The sequence below is a fragment of the Elephas maximus genome, chromosome 2, assembly GCF_024166365.1.
Source record: "Elephas maximus indicus isolate mEleMax1 chromosome 2, mEleMax1 primary haplotype, whole genome shotgun sequence".
NCBI classification, from domain to species: domain Eukaryota; kingdom Metazoa; phylum Chordata; class Mammalia; order Proboscidea; family Elephantidae; genus Elephas; species Elephas maximus.
In genome coordinates, this window is record NC_064820.1 from 141014663 (window position 1) to 141038657 (window position 23995).

Consider the following 23995-nt stretch of genomic DNA (forward strand, 5'->3'; position numbering starts at 1 on the left):
CATCCATGCATCCATCTATCCGCCCATTCACCAATCCATCCATCTATCTCTGCATATCTGGAGCCCTGGTGGCCCAGTGGTTAAGAGCTCGACAGCTAACCAAAACGTCAGTAGTTTGAATCCACCAGCTGCTCCTTGGAAAACCTATGAGGCAGCTCTACGCTATCCTATATGGTCATTATGAGTCAGAATCTACTGGACAGCAATGGGTCAGGTTAGGTTAGGTTTTGCATATCTATTCATGTGCCTATCTGCTTATCTATCTGCTCAGTTGAACACTACATAACAAATGTTAATTTCTCATTGATTTCCAGTACATGCTCCCTAAATATGTTCTTACAAAATATTTGAAGAAATCAAAGACAAATCAGAACTTGTGTTTATAGTAATTTCTTCTGTAAAGATTACTTTTTGTTCCTTAAAATGTTCTTGGCTGCTAGTTCTGACGGCTGCTTATCATATTCAAATGGAATTAAATATAGCATAACTGTTACTAGTAAAGACAATTTTGTTAGCTAAAGCCCAAAGTCATTCTCCATGTTAACCAATCTGTGATTTTTTCTGTTTGATTTTGTTTTGTTTCTGACTTGAAATATTCACTTATTTTCCTTTTTTTTTTTTTTTTTTGGTGTAATTCATTGTCTCACCACAAATCCATATTTTTACATTCTACCCTATCTGTGAGTCAGAGACCTTGCCTTGAAAGAAGCTTTTCCTTTCATCTGACTTTGCTAGAGGCAAGAGAATTGATTTGGGGAGTATTCTCTTGTGCCATATTTCTGAGTCTTGGGAAAATTTTCTGGCTTCAAACTCTCTGATAATCTAGAAATCCTGTTTAAGCCTACAAGCATGAACTTAAATTTACATATTGAGTTTACGCCTTGATTAAAAATCTGTGTCAGTAATATTTTTCTTACTGTATTATCACATAAGTATAGATTTAAGTAAATTTGGATATTTAGAGTGTTTGTTCTTATAGTGATGATAAACAATGTGGTTTTCAAATCACCTGTGGTGGAAAATGGAGTATCTTTGGAATTGGGCTAGTGTGCACAGCTCCAGACTAGCACGACTCTTGAATTAATCAAAACATTGTTTTTATCTTCCACTGTCTTTTTTGCTTTGTTCAGTGGGATAATCTATTTCCCTTATCGCTAGACAGCAACTGTGGCTGATCTCATGAGCTTTCTTAGATCTTCTCAATAATAGGTCAACCCTACCATCACTTTGAGTTGTAAACATAGATTCCTTTCAATATTTAAAATGTGAAGTTAAAATATTAATGAAACAGTTAATATGGTTTCAAAGATAGTTAAAGCTGAAGTTCCTAGTTGGTTTTGATTGAAAATTAAACCTGTTATTTCTTCATAAATTCCTTACAGAAGCATTGGCTAGATGGCTGCAACTCTATTTGATTCTATTTCCAGTCTTATCTTTGGGTTAATTTCTCAGCTTTTGGCACCTGATTGCAGACACCCAGGTTGTTTCTGCTGAGGCCCTTTGCTGGCTTAATCTTCCAATGCCCCAGTTCTGTCCCAGGGGACTCTGACAAGCCTCTTACTTGAACTCAGTGTTGATTCCAATGTAGTGGCAAACTGATCCCAGTGCAGATCCAACACTCCTGGCTCTATCACTGAAGACATTAGTCAGCTCATATCTTGCTATCTGTATTTCCTTTGTAAAAGTGAGATGCACATTCGCAGCTGCTTTCATTTTCTCAGACAAGACATTCACTCCTATACCCCCAAATGTCAGAGAACATGGGTCATGTTCTCTAAATAATTCCCCTGGAGGCCTAATAACTTGTTGTCTTCCAGTTGATTCCGACTCGTAGCAAGCCTAAGGGACAGAGCAGAACTTCTGCATAGGGTTTCCTAGCCTATAATCTTTATGGAAGAAGATGACTAGGTCTTTTCTTCTACAGAGTGGCTAGTAGGTTCAAGCCACTGACATTTTGGCAAACTGCCAAGCACTTTACCACTGTGCCATGAGGGATCCTTGAAGGTCTAATAGCTTAGCTTAATGTGAAGGAGTAGGGTAGGGGCATCTCCCTTAGGGAGGGAGAATATAGGAAAAACATTATGACAAAACTTTCTCTACAGAAATCTTCTTTCTTCAACATCTCTGATGCCGTGAAGTTTGGAAAAGATTCTAGAGACATTTGATTATTAATTTGTCTATGGAGGGTGGTCTGTCTCAGATACATTTAATATAGACTTATTTTAACATCTCTTTTATATAAATTGAGTTTGCTTAAAAAAAGCCTTTTATCTTTTTCAAAATTATGAAAACCACCAAGAGATGGTGCCAGCTGTAATTGAAAAATATAGGAAAAACATAGCAAGAAATACTTCACTTTGTAAAATTAAGAATTTAAAGATTTTCTTATTGAAAGTCAATTTTTCCACCCATTACCTTTAAAGAGTTGACCTAGAGTTCAAACCATGGGTAAAATTCATGACCTTATTGAAAATCTAGGGAAAATTACCTTTCTAATGACCTATGGAAATAACCTTCATCTTTTAATAATCAGAGAGAAATTCAAATCATATTCTGCACTCATGTTGAATATTAATATTCAGAATATTCTCTGACATATGGAATATATTGGCTTTTTAAGGTTTTTATAAGGTAATTGTTCTTGTGCATACTTATGTTTGAAATTAATTGAAATAATAACAAACAGTATTATTTAAACTTGATTAAATGATCATACTTCAAGATGGAAATGACCACAGAGAGGATTTAGTTAAACCCTTTCATTTTATAGTTTGAAATTGAATAATAAGAACAACAATAATGGTATTTCTATAGAGGTTCTCAGAATATGGGAACCCAAGAAATTGCTAGTCTTGTCCAAAGTTGAAGAGACCTGTACTAGAACCCTCATTTCCAGGATTACAGCCTAGAATTTTTTTTATATTGCACTATGATTCATAGACATAATTCAGTTTAGGAATCTAAATGGTAAAATTGAAATATTTGTTCTATAAAATGAAATACAATTAAAAAGAAATGGATTTCTGCCCTAGGTCTCTAAGGGGAAACTACAAAGATAATGGTTATTAAAGTAAGGAAAAATAACATGACAATTTTCTTTTAATTCCAGTAGCAAACTCAGTCACGTCTGTAAACATCAAATAAGAAGGGATTTAATGTAATGAGGCATGTGTATAAATACACGGGCTTCCAAACTATTTAGGATTTTTTAGCTCTAAGGAAAACGAACGTGTCATTTTCTACCAAAGACACAATAGATCATTTACGAATAGATCTCTTTTCCATAATTCTCAGTTTCCGATTTTCTGTCTACATTGTCATAAAAATGATTATTCAGTTAATCAGCATATTGATAATCAGGGAGTAGAAATAAATAGATTTCTTTTGATGACTTGGGTTCTTCTCTCTCATTTTCATTTTGCTTACCTGTGCAGGACTTAATGAGAATCATTCTTCTCCAGGCTCTTTTTCATTACCCATGCTCATAATACAGGTTCTGAGTCAGACTGCTTAATAGATGAAGAGAGTAAAAGTGAAACATAAAACAGCTAGAAAGAAACATGTGGTAAATACATGGGGAATTAAAAAAAACGGGGGGTCTGTAGGCTACTTATGCACAAATGAAAGCATTTAATTGTAATGTGTCTTCAATGATAAATGGGGGAAAAAATCTTGAATAAATTTCCCATTATAAAATGAGTAATTGTCATGCTTTGCCCTTTTCATTTACTCCTTGAGAAAGGTGAACTTATCTAAAAAAATTTATACCAGCCAAGCTGCTTTTATTCAGTTAATGAACGGCAGTAACTTAGGAAATGGAACTACGTTGGATGGTATTAGAGGGTAGGAATAATAATGCTTTTACATTATTAAATTAATAGTAGGATTTTTTAATCTAATTTCATTCTCAATCCATTTGTGTTAGACAATAATGAGTGGCAGGAGAGAGTGGGCACAAGAGTTGCCTGGGTTCAACCAGAGGCCTAGAGAACTGCTCAGTGTCTCCTAAGAGACCACAGTCCCCAGGAGAGCAGGTCATTTTCAGATTAGAAGTTTGCTTTTTGAGTTCAGGGTTAAAGGCACACTAATGCACCAGAAGCTGTCTTCTGAAGTGTCAGCATAGCAGATATTGTCTTCTGGAGAAGAATTCAAGAAGTGTTCTGCCCAGTCTTAAGCTGTAGCAGACACGATAACAAATTTGTATGTTAAGGGTGGGAATTTGGGCTTCTTAGATGTCACAGTCACTCCTCCTCCTCATTCACAAGAAATTTCTACATGTGATGAACGGGGAACACTCAGTGTCACGTGAACCAGAGGCAGTTAGGGAACTATGGAAGAGTCAAGGGTACAAGTACTGTTACAAGTGGGAAAAAATCGTATTTTTTAATATCACATTAATTTCATATCCATAGTTTTCTATTACAATTAGTGTGTTCATGTACCTATGAAAATCACTTTTATCATTATCATTTTTTTTAGTATGGCCAACATTGCAAATGCACAAGAATTTTTTTTTCTTTTCCCTCCGAGGATACTAAACTGTGAGATACACTTACAATAGTAGTTTCAAAAGGGCCTTCATAAGTGAATCAGTGTTCTTCTACGAATACATATTGCAGGTAATCTTTAAATTCACTGAGAGTCCTTGACGACAGAATATAATAAAAATCAATTGGTGAAAAGGAAATCAACTGCTGCGTTTCATAAAAGCATTTCGGCTTTACGAAGTAAAGGCTTTATTGTTTTGCTCTAGGCTAAGGTTAATGTTGGATAGTGCAAGATATTTTTTCTACTGCAACCGTCTAGTTTCACATAAATAAACCCAAAGAGTGAGATCCGATTAGGTGGTATTAGTTTAAGTAAAACCACAACAACATTTTTTTGTGAGAAAAAGGTTTGAATGGTCCACAAAAAAATTAATATGAAGTTTTCTGTCGTCTACCTCATTACTTTGGTAGATGGCTTGTATTAAAGGCAGTGAAGCGAGGAATCAGTAACCTGGGTCTTTGCCATTTCTGCAGTGCTGCAGATACACATTTCATGGAATTTATACAGAAATTATGTATGCTGAGTGTACTTTCTTAGACTCTCTGTGCACTGGACTAGAAATTATGCCTTTATTATGATTCTTCAAGGTGTTACTATTTAAAATTACGAGTGAAAACCACTGTTATTAACAAGCAAAACCAGAAGACCAGTAGATACTAAATAAAGAACATTGTTTATATATTATACACACTATTTTCATGTGTGCACAAATACAGTTACAAAATTTATTCTTTTGAAATTTCTGGAAAAAGTCAAGAGGCAATATTTATTATTTTTGAAATCGACTTAGAATTTGTAGCCATATGTAAATCAATGAATAAGTTCCATTTTTCAAATCAGAAATTGTTTTGTAGCCTTCCATGAGAGAATGTAATGTTTTCTTTATTTAGTGTGAGTATCAACTTCAAATCATCCTTTCAGATGGTTTCAGGGACCTCATATGCTTGTTCACACCCCTTGGCCATTACCCTGTGTGTCCTATAACTTTTAAGTATTTGAGTGAATTAACTTGGTATAGGAAGGTGAGCCTGACATTTGGCTGTGATGTTTCTCTGTAGCTTGCTTTTACTCTATAGCATGCATTACCATTTATCCTCTGAAAGAAAAATGTCTAATAACACTTGTCTCCTTAAACATTCGTTGTTAATTTGCTCATTGGTGAAGTTCTGTGACACCCATACCCCACGAAACAAAATAAAATAAAACAAATTCTCAGTTCTAGAATTTATATCCATATAACCTTTAGAGGGGTCAGTCCCTGGCTGGTGCAAGTGGTTAAACACTTGACTATTAGCCAAAAGGTTGGTAGTTGGAACCCACCCAGAGGCACCTCAGAAGATAGGCCTGGTGATCTGCTTCTGAGGTCACAGCCTTGAAAACCCTATGGAGCAGTTCTACTCTGCACACATGGGGAGGCCATGAGTAGGAATCAAGCTGATGACAACTAAGTATAACACCCTTTAGAGACACTGCTGGAAATCAGTGAATAATGAGTCTACAGAATCTAGAGATGAAAATTCACTTACTCGTATAATGAGCATGGTAAGCAGACACAGAAAAAATATCAACAAGGACATCGTTTACAATATGTTGTTGTTGTTAGGTGCCGTCGAGTTGGTTCTGACTCACAGCGACCCTGTGCACAACAGAACCAAACACTGCCTGGTCCTGCACCACCCTGACAATTATTGCCATGCTTGAGCCCATTGTTGCAGCTAATGTGTCAATCCATCTTGTTAAGGATTTTCTGCTTTTTCTCTGACCCTGTACTCTGCCAAGCATGATGTCCTTCTCCAGGGACTGATCCTTCCTGACCACATGTCCAAAGAATGTGAGATGCAGTCCCGCCATCCTTGCTTCCAAGGAGCATTCTGGTTGTACTTCTAAGTCAGATATGTTCCTTCTTTTGGCAGTCTATGGTATAGTCAATACTCTTCTTCAACACTAAAATTGAAAGGCATCAATTCTTCTTCAGTCTTCCTCATTCATTGTCCAGCTTTTGCATGCATATAAGATGACTGAAAACACCATGGCTTGGGTCAGACTCACCTTGGTCCTCAAGGTGACATCTTCGCTTTTTAACATTTTAAGGAGATTTTTTGCAGCGATTTGCCCAATGCAATGTATCTTTTGATTTCTTGACTGCTGCTTGCATGGGTGTTGATTGTGGATCCAAGTAAAATGAAATCCTTGACAACCTCAGTCTTTTCTCCATTTATCCTAATGTTGTTTATTGATCCAGTTGTAAGGATTTCTGTTTTCTTTATTTTGAGGTATAATCCATACTGAAGGCTGTGGTCTTTGATCTTCATCAGTAAGTTCTTCAAGTCCTCTTTACTTTCAGCAAGCATGGTTCTGTCAACTGCATATCATAGGTCGTTAATGAGTTTTTCTCCAATCCTGATGCCACTTTTTTCTTCTTATAGTCCAGCATCTCGGAGTATTTTCTCAGCATACAGATTGAATAGGTATGGTGAAAGGGTACAACCCTGATGTGCACCTTTCCTGACTAAACCATGCAGCATCTCCTTGTTCTGTTGAAATGACTGCCTCTTGATGCATGTGCAGGTTCCTTATGAGCACAATTAAGTGTTCCAGAATTCCTATTCTCTGCAATGTTATCCATAATTTGTTATGATCCACACAGTCAAATGCCTTACCATAGTCAATAAAACACAGGTAAACATCTTTAAGGTATTTTCTGCTTTCAGCCAGGATCCATCTGAGATCAGCAGTGATATCCCTGGTTCCATGTCCTCTTCGAAATCCAGCTTGAATTTCTGGCAGTTCCTTGTTGATACACAGCTACAGTTGCTTTTGAATGATCTCCAGCAAAATTTTGCTTGCATGTGATATTAATAATATTGTTTGATAATTTCCACATTCAGTTAGATCACCTTTCTTGGAAATAGGCATAAATTTGAATATCTTCCGGTAGGTTGGCCAGGTGTTCTCCAAATTTCTAGGCATAGATAAGCAAGCACTTCCAGTGCTGCATCTGTTTGTTGAAACGTCTCTTCTGGTATTCCGTCAATTCCCAGAGCCTTGTTTCTCACCAATGCTTTGAGTGCAGATTGGACTTCTTCCTTCAGACCCATTGGTTCCTGAACATATGTTACCTCCTGAAATGGCTGAATGTCAAGCAATCTTTTTCGGTATAGTGACTCTATGTATTTTTTCCATCTTCTTTTGATGCTTCCTGTGTTGTTTAATATTTTCCCCCTAGAATCCTTAAGTATTGCAACTCGAGGCTTGTAATTTTTTCTTCAGTTCTTTCAGCTTGAGAAATGCTGTGTTCTTCCCTTTTGGTTTTCTATTTCCAGGCCATTTCACATGTCATCGTAATACTTTACTTTTTCTTTTCCAGCTGCCCTTTGAAACCTTCTGTTCAGCTCTTTTACTTCATCATTTTTTCCTTTTGCTTTAGGTACTCGATGTTCAAGAGCAAGTTTTAGAGTCTGTTCTGACATCTGTTTAGGTATTTTCTTTCTCTCTGGTCTTTTTAATGACATCTTGCTTTCTTCATGTTTGATGCCCTTAATGTCATTCCACAACTGATCTGGTCTTCCTTCTGTCATTAGTGTTAAATGAGTAATTGATGGTCTGACCTGCAGTTGGCCCCTGGCCTTGTTCTGACTGATGATATTGAGCTTTTCTCTCATCTCTTTCCACAGATGCAGTCAATTTGATTCCTGTGTATTCAATCTGGGAGGTTCATGTGTAAAGTCGCAGTTTATGTTGGTGAAAAAGGGTTTTTGCAATGAAGAAGTAGTTGGTCTTACAAAATTCAGTCATGGGAACTCCGGCATCATTTCTAACATCAAGGCCATACTTTCCAATTACTGATCCTTTTTCTTTCTCTCCAACTTTCACATTCCAATCACCAGTAATTATCGATGCACCCTGATTGCATGTTCGGTCAATTTCAGACTTCAGGAATTGGTAAAAAACTTCAATTTCTTCTTCTTTGGCTTTACTGGTTGATGTGTAAATTTGAATAATAGTCAGATTAAGTGGTCTTCCTTGTAGGTGTATGGATATTATCCTATCGCTAACAGCATTGTTCTTGAAATGTTCTTTTTGACGATGAATTCAATGCCGTTCCACTTCAAGTTGTCATTCCTGGCATAGTAGACCATATGATTGTTCAATTAAAAATGGCCAATACCAGTCCATTTCAGCTCACTAATGCCTAGGATGTTGATGTTTATGAGTTCCATTTCATTTTTGACCATTTCCGATTTTCCTAGATTCATACTTTGTACATTTCAGGTTCTGATTATTAATGAATGTTTGCAGCTGTTTCTTCTCATTTTGATTCATGCCACTTCAGCGAATGAAGTTCCTGAAAGCTTGACTCCATCCATGTTATTAAGGTCGATTCTACTTTGAGGAGGCAGCTCTTCCCCAGTCATCTTTTGAGTGCCTTCCAACCCTAGGGGCTCACTATATCAGACAATGTTTCACTGCTATTCATAAGGTTTTCATTGGCTAATTCTTTTCAGCAGTAGAATGCTGTGTCTTTTTTCCCAATCTTAGTCTGGAAGTGCAGCTGAAACCTGTCTGCCATGGGTGATCCTGCTGGTATTTGAATATTGGTAGCATAGCTTCCAGCATCACAGCAACACACAAGCCCCCACAGTATGACAAACTGACAGACTATTGGGGGATTTACAATATAATGGCTTTTTAATAGTGTAAATTCATCCATTCTCGATCCATTGCAAAGTGACACCAGAGTTCGTTTTCCCTGTTTAGCATCGTTCTGGAGGAAATTCTGCGCCAGGTGAGGTGACTTGCTGAAACTTCAGATGCTACTTATTGTGGTGAGTGTTTCTTTCCCATTAAATTGGGACTGTACTTCTGGTTCCACATAGACACCAGTGTAGGCAACCCTGTGTGTCCATATCTTCTTTGGATTAATGTGTTTTAGACAGTGGCATGGAAATCCTGGTGGAGTAGTGGTTAAGAGCTACAGCTGCTAACCAAAAGGTCAGCAGTTCGAGTCCACCAGGTGCTCCTTGGAGATCTTATGGGGCAGTTGTACTCTGTCCTATAGGGCCACTATGAGTCGGAATCAACTCAATGGCAATAGGTTTTTTTTTTTTTTTGTGCTTTAAGTGAAAGTTTACAAATCAGGTCAGTGTCTCATACAAAAATTTACATACACCTTGCTATACACTCCTAATTGCTCTCCCTTTGATAAGATAGCACAGTACTTCCCTCCCCTCTCTTTCCTTGTGTACATTCGGGTAGCTTCTGGATACCTCTGCCCTCTCATCTCCCCTCCAGGCAGGAGATGCCAGCATAGTCTCATGTGTCAACTTGATCCAAGAAGCTTGTTCTTTACCAGTCTCACTTTCCATCCCCTGTTCCAGTCCAATCCCTGTCTGAAGAGTTGGCTTTGGGAGCAGTTCCTGCCCTGGGGTAACAGAATATCTGGGGTCCATGGCCTCTAAGTTCCTCCAGTCCCAGTTTGACCATTAAGTCTGGTCTTTTTATGAGAATTTGGGGTCTGCATCCCACTGCTCTCCTGCTCCCTCAGGGGTTCTCTGTTGTGTTCCCTGTCAGGGCAGTCATTGGTTGTGGCCAGGTACCATCTAGCTCTTCTGGTCTCAGGCTGATGTAGTCTCTGGTTTATGTGGTCCTTTTTGTCTCTTAGGCTCATAATTATTTTGTGCCTTTGGTGTTCTTCATTCTTCCTTGTTCCAGGTGGGTTGAAACCCATTGATGCATCTTAGATGGCCACTTGTTAGCGTTTAAGATCACTCTCCAAAGTGGGATGCGGAATGTTTTCTTAATAGATTTTATTCTGCCAATTGACTTAGATGTCTCCCAAAACCATGGTCCTCAAACCCCCGCCCCTGCTATGCTGGCCTTTGAAGTGTTCAGTTTTTTTAAGGAAACCTCTTTGCTTTTGGTTTAGTCCATTTGTGTTGACCTCTCTGCAATAGGTTTTTTTTTAATAGACAATGGCAGAGTGGCATGGCGGTTAAGAGCTCAGGCTGCAGTTAGAAGGTTAGCAGTTTGAACCCACCACCTGTTCTTTGGAAACCCTTTGAGGCAGTTCTGTCCTATATGGTCGCTACGAGTCGAAATCGACTTGAGGGCAGCGGGTTTGGTTTTCTGGGTTTTAGACACCATGTGGATGGCACTCATGTGGTAACAGCTCATTGAAGCAGCTCAGAGCACATCAACAGTGTTTGGATTGATATCATCACCAGATATTACCATGCAACTTGGGAACAATAGTACTTCTTCCTATGAGTTTCCAAGGTTATTAAACTCCAGGTCTTATATCCCTGACTTAAAAATAGGTGCCATTTATTGAGCTCCTCCTATGGTAGGCACTTTTATTTTATTTTACTTTATTTTTTACTCTTTACATCACCATAGATTCCTTTGAAACACTGAGGCTGCAGCTATATAGCTATAGCTATATGTGATTTTGAGAATTCACAATATTTCTGATTTCTTCTAAGTTCTTTTGCTGAAAAACAATATTTTTTTATGAGTCTTGATATCTTCTCAGGCAATATTTTTTGCTGACATGTTCAGGGAAAATAACCTGTCTGCTCCATGCACTCCAATTTCTTAAAAATGACAGAACTACTAAAGAACTACAGAGTTCCATCTATAAAGTTTGAAAACAAATCAATCTTAAAACGACTAATCTCAAAACAAAAATCAAACCTCAGAAGTCATTCAGAACCAACACTAGAGCTTTGAACAAGGCTGAAGCAAGCCATGGAACCAACACATTATACATGCACCCAAAAATCTGGGTCAAGAACTAACAAACACAGTTCTACTCTTTGGCAGGTCAATTCTATGAAACCCCACATTTGTCTTTCATAGCCATTTCTGTGTTATTCAGGGCCTCATTAAGAGCTCTCGCATATTGCCAAGTTTAGCTATTCATCTTGACCCCTATAGAAAGCCATAAGTTGTGAAGTGATGGTTCCCCTTTCTTTCTCATCCTTGGCAGGAATATCTTATAATGAATTCAGAAGTACCCAGGTTCAAGTACAATAACCAGCATGGCAGTGGATGTAAGAAATGCTGAAACATCTGATGCAGATCTAGTAGGAAGGGAGAGGGAACAAGGACCATCTGCTGAAACAATTTTCAAGGAGGTTTGTTTATAAGCTATAAATTAAAGCTTGGTTTAAGCAGTAATGCTAACTTGAAACCTCTGCTTAGCTGGTGTTCCTGTCATTCACGTACAAGAAGTAACACAGTTACTTGTTATAGTTCCAGGTGACTCGTCTTTTTGAGACAGGACCAAAGTGATTAGCCTGGTACAAGAAAGACAGTGTCCAGATGGCAAAGAAGTTGGTCAAGTCAAACTCAGTGTTTCTAGGGGGGTTCTATATAAAGTAGAAATTGGGTTGCTAAGCAAGAGTCTTTCCTAGAAGCCCCGTCATTACTGTTGGCAATACATGGATACCCTGAGTCCAGGAGGCAATCCTGTATGTTGAGTAAGAATATGAATTCTGCAGTCAGGTCACTAAGGTTCAAATTAAGGTTTGCAACTAATAGAACCACTTTAGCAAGGCTGTTTAAACTCTTTAAACCACAGTTTCTTATCTTTAAAACAATGATAATTAAATTCTGTAACCAAGCTAAAGTGCCTGTAACAGAAATAATGAAAGCTTGGTAAATATCACAATTTAAATATTGCTTTGGTAACAATTGCTTTAGCACGTGGCTTAGGCTGCAGGTATAGGGCTTGAATGATTACAGTTGAAGAGGTCATGGAAAATCTAACGATCTTGGGGGCTCCAGTATCCCCCAGGGGTTTCCTACTCTCACAAATAACCAGAACAAAATAGTTATGGTGAACTTTCGGCTATGAACATCTTTCTCTAAATCTTCTTTTCTATCTAAACCTAAATGTGTGGTATAACCCCGTTGCCCTCTCACTGATCCTTCATTCTTCACTCTTTTCATGTTTCCTTTGTTCCATTTCTATCACTTTCTTTCTGCCAATTTTGGTTCCGTAGTTATATCCCTCCTTACATACTCAGTCAGATATGTGTGTGTGTGTGTGTGTGTGTGTGTATGTGAGAGAGAGAGGGAGAGAGAGAAAGACCAAGAGATAGTGGATCATGTGTGGGTGTGGGTGTGTGTGCGTGTGTGTGAGAGACGGAGAGGGGAAGGGATTGTGTGTGTGTGTGTCAGTGTACGTGTCTTGTGTATGTAAGTATGTGATAATAGGTGTATTGGTGATGAAAGAAAACATGAAATCTTTTTAAAAAATCAACTTTCTTGCTGTTTCGTTGAGTGCAGTGGTAGTTGTTATTTAAAAAAAAAAAAAAGCCCGGAACATTCAATGACTTAAAGTTTATTTCCCTCTCATGTTATCACCCGGTATGGTTTCCCTGGTTTGGCTGCTGACACTGCTTTCCTCAGTCATTCAGGCTGAGAGTGGTTCTGCCATCTTCAGCAGGTGTTCCTCCAAGGTCAATCTGTTGGTCAACATTCTAGGCAGAAAAGAGGGAAAATCATGTCCAGGAGGTAACAACCAATTTTTTAAAAGGCTTTAGACTGAAAGTGGTACAAGCCATTTCTGCTCCTATTCCGATGGTAAGAACTAATTATTTGATCACACCAAGCTGCAAGCACAAATGGTTTGCACTTGACTACTAACCTAAAGATTGGCGGTTCAAACCCACCCAGCAGTACCACAGAAGGAAGAACTGGTGATCTGCTTCCATAAAAATTACAGCCAAGAAAACCCTATAGAGCACTTCTGCTCTGTAACACATGGGTTCACCATGAGCTGGAATCAACTCCATGGCAACTGGTTCAGTTGTTTTAGCTGCAAGGGCAGCGAGGAAATGTAATTGCTGCCTGGGCAGTAGCTTCCCAGCAATGACTCTAACACTATGGAGGGTCAGCACAGATTTTGAGAATATCTAGCAATCTTACCCACATTTGGTGAAACAATTCACTGTATCAGTTGTGATGGAATTAAATTTATCCTTTGTTCAGTTTAGGAATTAATAACAATACAGCTACAGTAGATGAAGAACAAGGGTTTCTTTACCAATGGCTGTATTGCCCAAAAGTACTGTGGTGGGTGGCCTTTGTCACTGGACCTCCCTGAGTAATCATTGTCCCAGTATTTAGATAAGATGGTAGGGCACCAATTCTCGTATATTCCAGAAAGCAATGATTCTGAGGAGCAGAAAGCTAGTCTGACTTACTTGGCAAATAAAAAACAAACAAACAATATACTTTTCAGGATATTGGTTCCAGAAAAGGAGGGAGTTTGGAGCAGGGGCTGCAAAGAAAATAATTGCAGACTTCAAAATCCAATCATTTCTGTGTACTCTTGTAGCTATTCCCCTCGTTATGCACACAGTAATTTAGGTTTTGTTTTGACAGGAACACAGAGATATTCATAAACTGAGAGGCAATATTTAGAGATTTAGTGAGTATCTTATCAGAGATAAATAATAGTTGCCCTGAATTTTTGAAAACATGGTTTAGGCCCTGTACCCATCTTTATTAGTTGACTAGAATCATGGCAACTATTTATAAACAAAGTTTACATAAACTCATGCTTTCAAAAGATAAATCCAAATCTGTATTTAATTGACAGGTCCTCCTCTGTTCCTCCTCTGTTTGGGAGCCCTGCTGGCACTGTGGTTAAAAGCTCAGCTGCTAACCAAAAATGTTGGTGTTTGGGACCCACCAACTGCTCTGCAGGAGAAAGATGTGGCAGTCTGCTTCAGTAAACAGTAAAGGGAGGGGAAAAAAAAAACCTCATTGCCATGGAGTCGATTTCAACTCATAGCTACCCTACACGACGGAGTAGAACTGCCCCAGACAGTATCCAATGAGTGGCTGGTAGATTCGAACTGTTGTTCTTTTAGTTTCAGCCAAGATCTTAACCACTGTGCTACCAAGACCTTGCAAAGCCTATGGGGCAGTTCTACTCTGTCCTATAGGGTTACTAGGAGTCGGATTCAACTAGACAGCAGTGGGTTTTGTTTTTGGTTTCCTCTGGCCATTAAAAACACATTAGCTCAATAGTAATAGTTTTGTAACTATACAAGTGACATTGTGGTTGTGTGCTGTTTGGTTGATTCCAACTCATAGCTACCTTACAGGACAAAATAGAAGTGCATCATAGGGCTTCCAAGGGTGTAATCTTTAGGAAGCAAACTGTCACATCTTTCTCCACTGGAGTGGCTGGTAGGCTGAAACTGCACACCTTTCATTTAACAACCTACCACTTAACCACTGCACCATCAGGGCTTCATACAAGTGATATTAAAAAACCAAACAAACCCTTGCTTTCAAGTGGATTCCAACTCATAATGGCCCTATAGGACCAAGTAGAACTGCCCCATAGGGTTTTCAAAGAACAGCTGGTGGATTTGAACTGGCAACCTTTCTGGTTAGCCACCAAGCTCTTTACCACTGCACCACCAGGGCACCACAAGTGACATTAAAAAAAATCCAAACGCCAAGTTGTGGAGTCGATTCCAACTCATAGTGACCCTATAAGACAGAGTAGAACTGCCCCACAGGGTTTCCAAGGAGTGGCTGGTGGATTTGAGCTGCCAACCTTCTGGTTAGCAGCCGAGCTCTTAACCATTGTGCCACTAGAGACATTAAAACCTATTAGCAGGTATCAATTAGCATTTTTAATGTCAATTTGCCTTGCAGTTCTAACATCAAATATCCCCATTTGATACATTTCCACCTTCCTATTTGGAAGGCAGTAAGGGAGGAGGAAAGGAAAAAGGAAGGGAGGGAGAAAAAGAGGACTTCAAACTAGATGCATGGTTTTAAAACAGCAAGAGAAAACTTGCTAGTTGTTATCAATGTCATAATTGTTCTTCAACACCTTAGCAGTTCTGCAAAAGCAGCAAGCTATAGGCAAATATGGTCTGTTCAATTTATAGCCTGCAACTGGTTTACATCAGAGCTCCAACGGGATTTAAAAAGCTGCGTTTTTGAGACTTTTCTAGGATCTTTGGGCTGAGGTTCAATCAGTACAAATTGAGTGACTGTGAGTTTCTCTGGGAAGAGATCACGAATATACTTGAAAATAATAAAAATGGTAACATTCAAATGATCTCTGACTGCCAGACTATGCTTTGTCTTTTTCTTATGAAAAAAACAATGTCTGAAATGACCTACTGTGCGGTTCGACATCTATGAACCAGACATTTGTTTACCAGAAAATTTATTCACCAGTTTTTGAGTAATTAGCCATTAATGTTAAGTATGCAATTGTCTGTATATTTTAAAAAAGATAGTTGCCATATCCAGATGTGCTCGCACACTTCACCTTTTAAGATCCAGGAAGAGATTATTAACGTGCTCAATAATTGTCTTCTCAGAGAGGAAACATTTGCTGCAGCCCGTGAGAGGCAATCAAAAGAAACAAGTTTTGAGCTTGTATTTGTTCTCCAGCTGCAACTGGTTCTTGAAACCACAGATGCCGGCAGCTCTACCCTCCATTATTATGAACATGTCTCTTTAATAGTTGTCCCTTTAAGGGCTACTCAACTTTATGATGCATCAAAATGTGCAGAGGAGGAAACACAGCTACACAATTTAAAACGAGGTACTTTACTGAGGTGCTGCTGTATGTAAGGCCGTTTACTAGTTTTTCCTCTGTGGGCATCTTAGCAGATTCACTTTCCCCATCTTATTAGAAGCAACATAGCAGATTTAAGATACTTCAGTTGTCCAGCATTTTCATTGTTACATTGCAAGCCAAAGAGAAACTCTCCTTAAAATTGGCCAATTTGTTTTATAAAGTTGCTTCTAAGTAACCAACTTTTGAGGGTTAAGACTGTTTGCTTCCTTGAGTGCACAAGGTAGATACTGATTCTAGCAAACTCTGTCCTATTGACTCCAGCATTCTCATCCAGAGGTCAGGAGGTGATTGAGTTCATGTTTACGGGCATTTCAGAGATGTCATCTATTATACAGTGCTAAGATAAATCTTCGAAATAATAATAATAATTAAAAAAACTGTAAGCTGGTTTAACTGCCTCCTTTTTACAGTGTATAAATTTGCTGGCATATGCTTTAAAATTTCGTACACAACACAATTATTTTTAATGCCGTGGTTCAAGTCTTGTGAAAAGTACATTGATCAAAAGAGTAAACGAAATAAGTCTTTCCACTTGCTTAGAAAAGAATGATCTAGAATTAATCTTATCTGGTATCTAGTTTTTTTTTTTTTAGTTTTTTTTTAGGTATATAGTATCCTCATTAGGTAGTTAAATAGAAATTCACCAGACACAGGAGTGTGATAGTTGAGGTTCATTTTCAACCTAAACTGCAACCATTCTGTTTATCAATATAATAATAGAAGATGAAAAATTTTAACAACTTGATATCCCTTCAGTAATTCTAGGAATTTACAACGAATGGTAGAGAAAGCTACATCCCATAAATATACATTCTTTGGCATTACTACATGTACTCATTAAATATCCATTAACTAAAACTAGAGAGAATAAGGACATTTTAAGTTTTTTTTAATCATTTTTTTACCTAATTATATTTCCTCTTTACTCATAAAATGGAAGTAAAAAAAATTATAAACGTTTAATCTTTTAGACTTTTATAATGTTTTCACAACTTATGATTTGATCTTCACAATAACCCCATGTGATAGCAAGCATTAGTAGGATTAATCGTTTCGTTACAGGTGAGATAACTGGGGTCCAGAGAAATTGAAAGGAAACTATTAGTTACATAGCAGCAAGGGACACAGCAGAAATTGAACCAGGTATTGTGATTAAAGTCACATGTTCTATTAACAACCTATTAAGAACAAGACAAAAGTCATCCTGTAACTGACTTAAACTCTGACCTTTTTTTTGTGTGTCCCCCTAAGTTGTGTGAATAGTTACACTTAAGGGCTGTTTCATCACACCCTACTGACTCTTAAGCCCTTTTTACTACATTTTCCCCATTCTACTAAAACTATTTTCTTTTCCATTATCAACAGTTTTCAATCACATGCAACACCTAATTAGTCATCCACCATGAACATTCTGTGGCATTTGAAAACATTGTTAACTTTCTCTCCCCTCTCCTCGCCTTTTCTGTCATCTATCTGTCATCTAGCTAGCTAGCTATCATCTTTCCTTACTTTCCAAAACAATGAATCCTACTCTTTCTTCTGACTTTCTCAGATTCCTTGTTTCCTTCACTGACCATACTACAAAACATAACTAATATCTATCATAGAGGAGCTCTTCGAAGGACAACTTTTGTGTGTCTTGGGTCTCCAAGACCATCCTCAGGTTTAATGAGTCACTAAAAGGGCTCGTGGGACTTAGAAAAGCTGTTATACTCACGGTATGGTTTATTTACTTGGAAAGCCTGGTGGCATAGTGGTTAAGAGTTATGGCTGCTAACCAAAAGGTCAGCAGTTTGAATCCACCAGGTGCTCCTTGGAAACCCTATGGGGCAGTTCTACTCTGTCCTATAGGGTCACTACAAGTTGGAATTGACTCAATGGCAACAGGTCCCCCCCCACCCTGGGAGGGGTTATACTCTGTTATAGCAAAAATGATATATATTAAAATCAGCAAAGGGAAAAGCACATGGGGTGAAGTCCAGGGGAAATCAGGTGCACGATTCCAGGTGTATCCTCCCAATGGAGTCACATGAGGACCCACTTAATTCTCCCAGTAATAAAGTGTGACAACACATGAGAAGTGTTGCTAATCAAGGAGCTCACCGGAGCCTTGGTGTCCAGGGTTTTTATTGGGGGCTGGTCTTATAGGCATAAAGTACCCATCTGACTGACCTCAGCTACTCAAGCTCTAGCCCCTCCCGCCAAAAAACCCAAAACAAAATTAAAAAAACAGGTGTTCACACAAATCACATTGTTAGGATTATTATAATATCTGGTCAAACTGGTACGGCATAGCCCAAGACCCCCAAAATGCTCTTATAATTTAGAATATTCCAAGATCTCAGAGGTCAACTTCCAGGAGCTAGTCAAGGGCCTGTCCTGAAGACAGGCCTTTCTTTGGAATATAGATGTTCTGAACAAACGAGACTTGGTGAATTAACCTTTTTCTGTACATGCCGCAATTACATTCCATCTTATTCTTTGATCCCTGATTAGTTTTTATTGGATTGAGTGCGGCCACACTTAGTGTTGCCACACCTAACTTAGTTATGAAGCAACTTGGAATATATATATAAACAAACCCTTTGGCTTTGAGTCGATTCTGACCCATAGTGACTCTACAGGACAGAGTAGAACCGTCCCATAGTGTTTCTAAGGAGCACCTGGTGGATTCAAACTGCTGACCTTTTGGTTAGCATCTGTAGCTCTTAACCACTATGCCCCCAGGGTTTCCTTGAAATACATAAAAAAAAAAACATAGAGGGATAAAAAACATGGGGTTGTTGGCATCAGGGATATCAGACTTAACAACAGATTATTACGTGCCCACAGAGAAGTTAAAACCTTTCCATAAATACAGGCATTCATTACACATTAATTTTCCACTTCTTCTATGATTCTCAAAATCTCATATATGATTCTCATCTTCTCATGGCTACCAGAGTGGCCCTTGTCATCTTTTTCCTGGACTTTTTCAACTGTTTTGTAATTGATCTTCTTGACTCCAAAATGAACAGCTGTGTACATAACACTTACCTCACCCTGACCTGCCACTATAGCTCTAATTCATTCTTTATCTGACTGACCAAATTCCGCTGTTAAAAGGTGCCTTTGGTCATTCTCAAAATCTTTTATGGTCCCCACTTGCTCACAGATGAAAATTCACTGCACTTAACCTGGCGTCTAACTCCCTCCCCAATCTGTCTTTAACCTGTATTTCAAGATTTGTCTTTCTTTACTTTGCTTATGATGTGTATTTTATTTTTAAACAATTTTAAGATGTTTATGTAGTAAATAACTATCAATCTTTACCTTTTTAGATTCTGTTTTTCATTTGTGTTTTGTTGTTTGTTTGTTTTTGGTCTTAGGTAGGAACATGCTTTCTAACCAAGATCATAAAAATGCTCCCTTATTTTGTGAGTACTTTTTGTTACAGTTTTGAGTTTATATTATGGTTTTAATACTAAAATACACCTAACATTTGTTTTGGGGTATCATTTTTGAAATGCATATAACTTTGTTGTCTCCAAATTTTTTCCAAAACTGTTAATTGAAACTCTACCTTGTTATCTTGCAATGCTACCTGTGTCATAAGATTAATTGCATGAATACATGGGTCTCCTTCCTGACTTTCTATTTTTGTCCATTAACATATTTATGCATTTTATACAAAAATTGCTCTTAAAAGTTTGCAAACTTTATATATGTATTGATATCTTGCATTTCAAGTGGAATCAACTTGACAGCAATGGGTTTCTTTGTTTTTTTATCCTCTTAAAATATTTTTAGTTCTTCTTTCATATATTTCTTCTATATTACCTTTGACATAAAAAAAAAAAAAAACTAGTGCCATCGAGTCGTTTCCGACTCTTGACATAAGCTTAATCAATTCAATAAAAAATTGTCATTGAAGTTTTGATTGGACTTATATAAATACGATGCATTAATTTGTGCGAAATGGACATTTTAATGTATTTTACCTACCTATTTTTTTTAAATGAGTGTGTCACTCTGAATATTTGTCATTGTTCACATTCTTTGATAGTCATATACTAACACTTTAATATATGCTGTGTTAGCTTCAGCCTAGGATGTTTGTATGAATTTTGTTGATTTAAGAATGAGATCCACTTAAATATATTAGGTACTTATTAAGTATCTGTTAAAAATGAAAAGTAAAACTCTTAAATAATGCTGAAGTCAATTTTACCATCATGAGTAACTCCAGAGTAGTTGTCTTCCTCCTAGAGGATAATACCGGTGTTCCCAGTTTGGTGTGTATCCATCTAGAGCAATGTCCATGTATTTGTGCATGTATAGATAGTACTTCGTGTTATTTGCACCCTCTGGTTTATGAATGATAGTGTACTTTAATATCATTTTCCAATTTTCTTTTTTGACTTCCCAACTTATCTTAGAAATCTATTCATAGAAATACATATATATCTTTCATTTTTAAATATTGTGGAGTATTCCAAAATATGTATATGTCTCAGTTTTGGAAGGGTCGTTTTGTTTGAATTTGTAATTCAAATTCTAAGAGATATTACAGGTTTGATTCCAGGCCACCACAGTAAAGTGAGTCCCACAATTTTTTTGGTTTCCCAGGGCATAGAAAAGTTATGTTTACACTATACTGTAGCCTATTAAGTGTGCAATAGCAATGTCTAAAAAAAAAAAAAGTGTATATACTTTAATTAAAAAAAAAATTATTGCTAAAAAATGCTAACCGTCATCTGAGCCTTCATTGAGTTGTAATCTTTTTGCTGGTGGAGGGCCTTGCCTATATGTTGATGGCTGCTGACTGATCAGGGTGACAGTTGCTGAAAGCTGGGGCAGCTGTGGCAATTTCTTAAAATAAGAAAACAATGAAGTTTGCCACATCAATTGACTTTTCCTTTCATGAAAGATATCTCTGTAGCACGTGACACTGATAGTGTTTTACCCACAGTTTTTTCAAAATTGGAGCCAATCCTCTCAAACTCTGCTGCTGCTTTGTCAACTAAGTTCATGTAATATTCTAAGTCCTTTGTTTTCATTTCCACAATGTCCATTGCATCTTTACCAGTAGATTCCAATTCAAGAAACCACTTTCTTTGCTCATCCATAAGAAGGGACTTCTCATCCATTTAAGTTTATCATGAGATCGTAGCAATTCAGTCACATCTGTATGAGTCACTTCTAATTCTAGTTCCCTTGTTATTTACACCACATCTGTAGTTATTTCCTCCACTGATGTCTTGAGCCCCTCAAAGTCATCCATGATGGTTGGAATCAATTTCTTCCAAACTCCTGTTACTGTTGCTATTTTGACCTTCTCCCATGAATTATAAGTGTTTTTAATGGCATCTGGAATGGTGAATCCTTTCCAGAAGGTTTTCAATTTACTTTGTCCAGGTCCATCAGAGGAATCACTATCTATGGCAGCTACGGATATATAAAATATATTTCTTACATAATAAGACTTGAATATCAAAATTACTCCTTGATCCTTGGGCTGCAGAATGGATGTTGTGTTAGCAGGCATGAAAACAACATTAATCTCCTTGTATGTTTCCATCAAAGCTCTCGGGTGACAAAGTGCATTGTCAATGAGCAGTAATATTTTGAAATGAGTCTTTTTTTCTGAGTAGTAGTTCTCAAAAGTAAGCTTAAAATATTCAGTAAACTATGTTGTAAACAGATGCTCTGTCATCTAGGCTTTATTGTTCCAGTTATAGAGCCCAGGCGGAGTAGATTTAGCATAATTCTTAAGGGCCCTAAGATTTTCAGAATGGCAAATAAGCATTAGCTTTAACTGAAAGTCACCAGCTGCATATGGTCCTAACATGGGAGTCAACCTGTCCTTTGAAGCTTTGAAGCCAGGCATTGACTTCTCCTTTCTAGCTATGAAAGTCCTAGATGACATCTTCTTCCAATATAAAGCTGTTTCATCTACACTGAAAATCTGTTGTTTAGTGTAGCCACCTTCATCAACTCTCATAGCTATATCTTCTGCATCTGCCAATTTGTCTTACTGTGGGGGCTTGCATTTTGCTGCGATGCCGGAAGCTATGCCACAGGTATTCAAATAGCAGTAGGGTCAACCATGGCGGACAGGTTTCAGCTGAACTTCCAGACAAAGACAGACTAGGATGAAGAACCTGACAGTCTACTTCTGGAAAAAAAAAATAGTCAATGAATAGCAGCGGAACATTGATATAGCACTGGAAGATGAGATCTTCAGGTTGGAAGGCACTCAAAAGAAGACTGGGGAAGAGTTGCCTCCTCCAAGAAGAGCCAACCTTAATGATACGAATGGACTCAAGCTTTCAAATCTTCATTTGCTGGTAGGGCATGACTCAAAATAAAAAAGAAACAGCTGCAAACATCCATTAATAATTGGAACATGGAATGTATGAAGTATGAATCTAGGAAAATCAGAAGTCATCAGAACTGAATTCTGAGTTGAACGGGTATATGGTCTACTATGCCAGGAACTACAACTTAAAGATGAATGGCATTGCATTCATTGTCAAAAAGAACATTTCAAGATCTATCCTGAAGTACAATGCTGTCAGTGATAGGATAATGTGGAATGTATGAAGTATGAATCTAGGAAAATTGGAAATCATCAAATATGAAATGGAATGCATAGACATGGATATCCTAGGCATTAGTGAACTGAAATGCACTGGTATTTGTCATTTTGCATAGGAAAATGATATGGCCTGCTATGCTAGGAATGACAATTGAAGAGGAATGACATTGTATTCATCATCGAAAAAAAAAATTCAAGATCTATCCTGAAGTACAATGCTGTCAGTGATAGGATAATATCCACATGCCTACAAAAAAGACCAGTTAACATGGCTATTATTCAAGTTTACTCACCAACCACTAAGGCCAAAGATGAAGAAATTGAAGATTTTTACCAACTTCCACAGTCTGAAATTGATCGAACATACAATCAAGATGCATTGATAATTACTGGAGATTGGAATGTGAAAGTTGGAAATGAAGAATGATCGGTAGTTGGAAAATATGGCCTTGGTGATATAAATGATGCTGGAGATCACATGATAGACTTTTGCAAGACCAACAACTTCTTCACTGCAAATACCTTTTTTCAAGAACATGAATGGTGGCTATACGTGTGGACCTTGCCAGATGGGATACACAGGAATCAGAATGACTATATGCGTGGAAAGAGATGATAGAAAAGCTCAATATCATCAGTTAGAACAAGCACAGGGGCCCACTGCAGAACAGACCATCAATTGCTCATATGCAAGTTCAAGTCGAAGCTGAAGAAAATTAGAACAAGTCCACGAGAGCTGAAGTGCATCCTGTAATTTATCCCACCTGAATTTAGAGACAATCTCATGAATAGATTTGACAGGCTGAGCACTAATGACTGAAGACCAGACAAACTATGGAATGTCAGCAAGGACATCATACCTGAAGAAAGCAAGAGGTCATTAAAAAGACAGGAAAGAAAGGAAAAGACCAAAACAAGTGTCAGAAGAGACTCTGAAACATAGAGTAGCTAAATCAAATGGAAGAAATGATGAAATAAAAGAGTTGAACAGAAGATTTCAAAGGGCAGCTGGAGAAGACAAAGTAAAGTATTATAACGGCATGTGCAAGAACCTGGAGTTAGAAAACCACAAGGGAAGAACATGCTCAACGTTTCTCAAGCTGAAAGAACTGAAGAAAAAAATCAAGCCTCTAGATGCAATACTGAAGGATTCTATGGGAAAAATATTAAACAAAGCAGGAAGCATCGAAAGAAGATGAAAAGAATACATAGAGTCTCTGTACCAAAAAGAACTGGTAGAA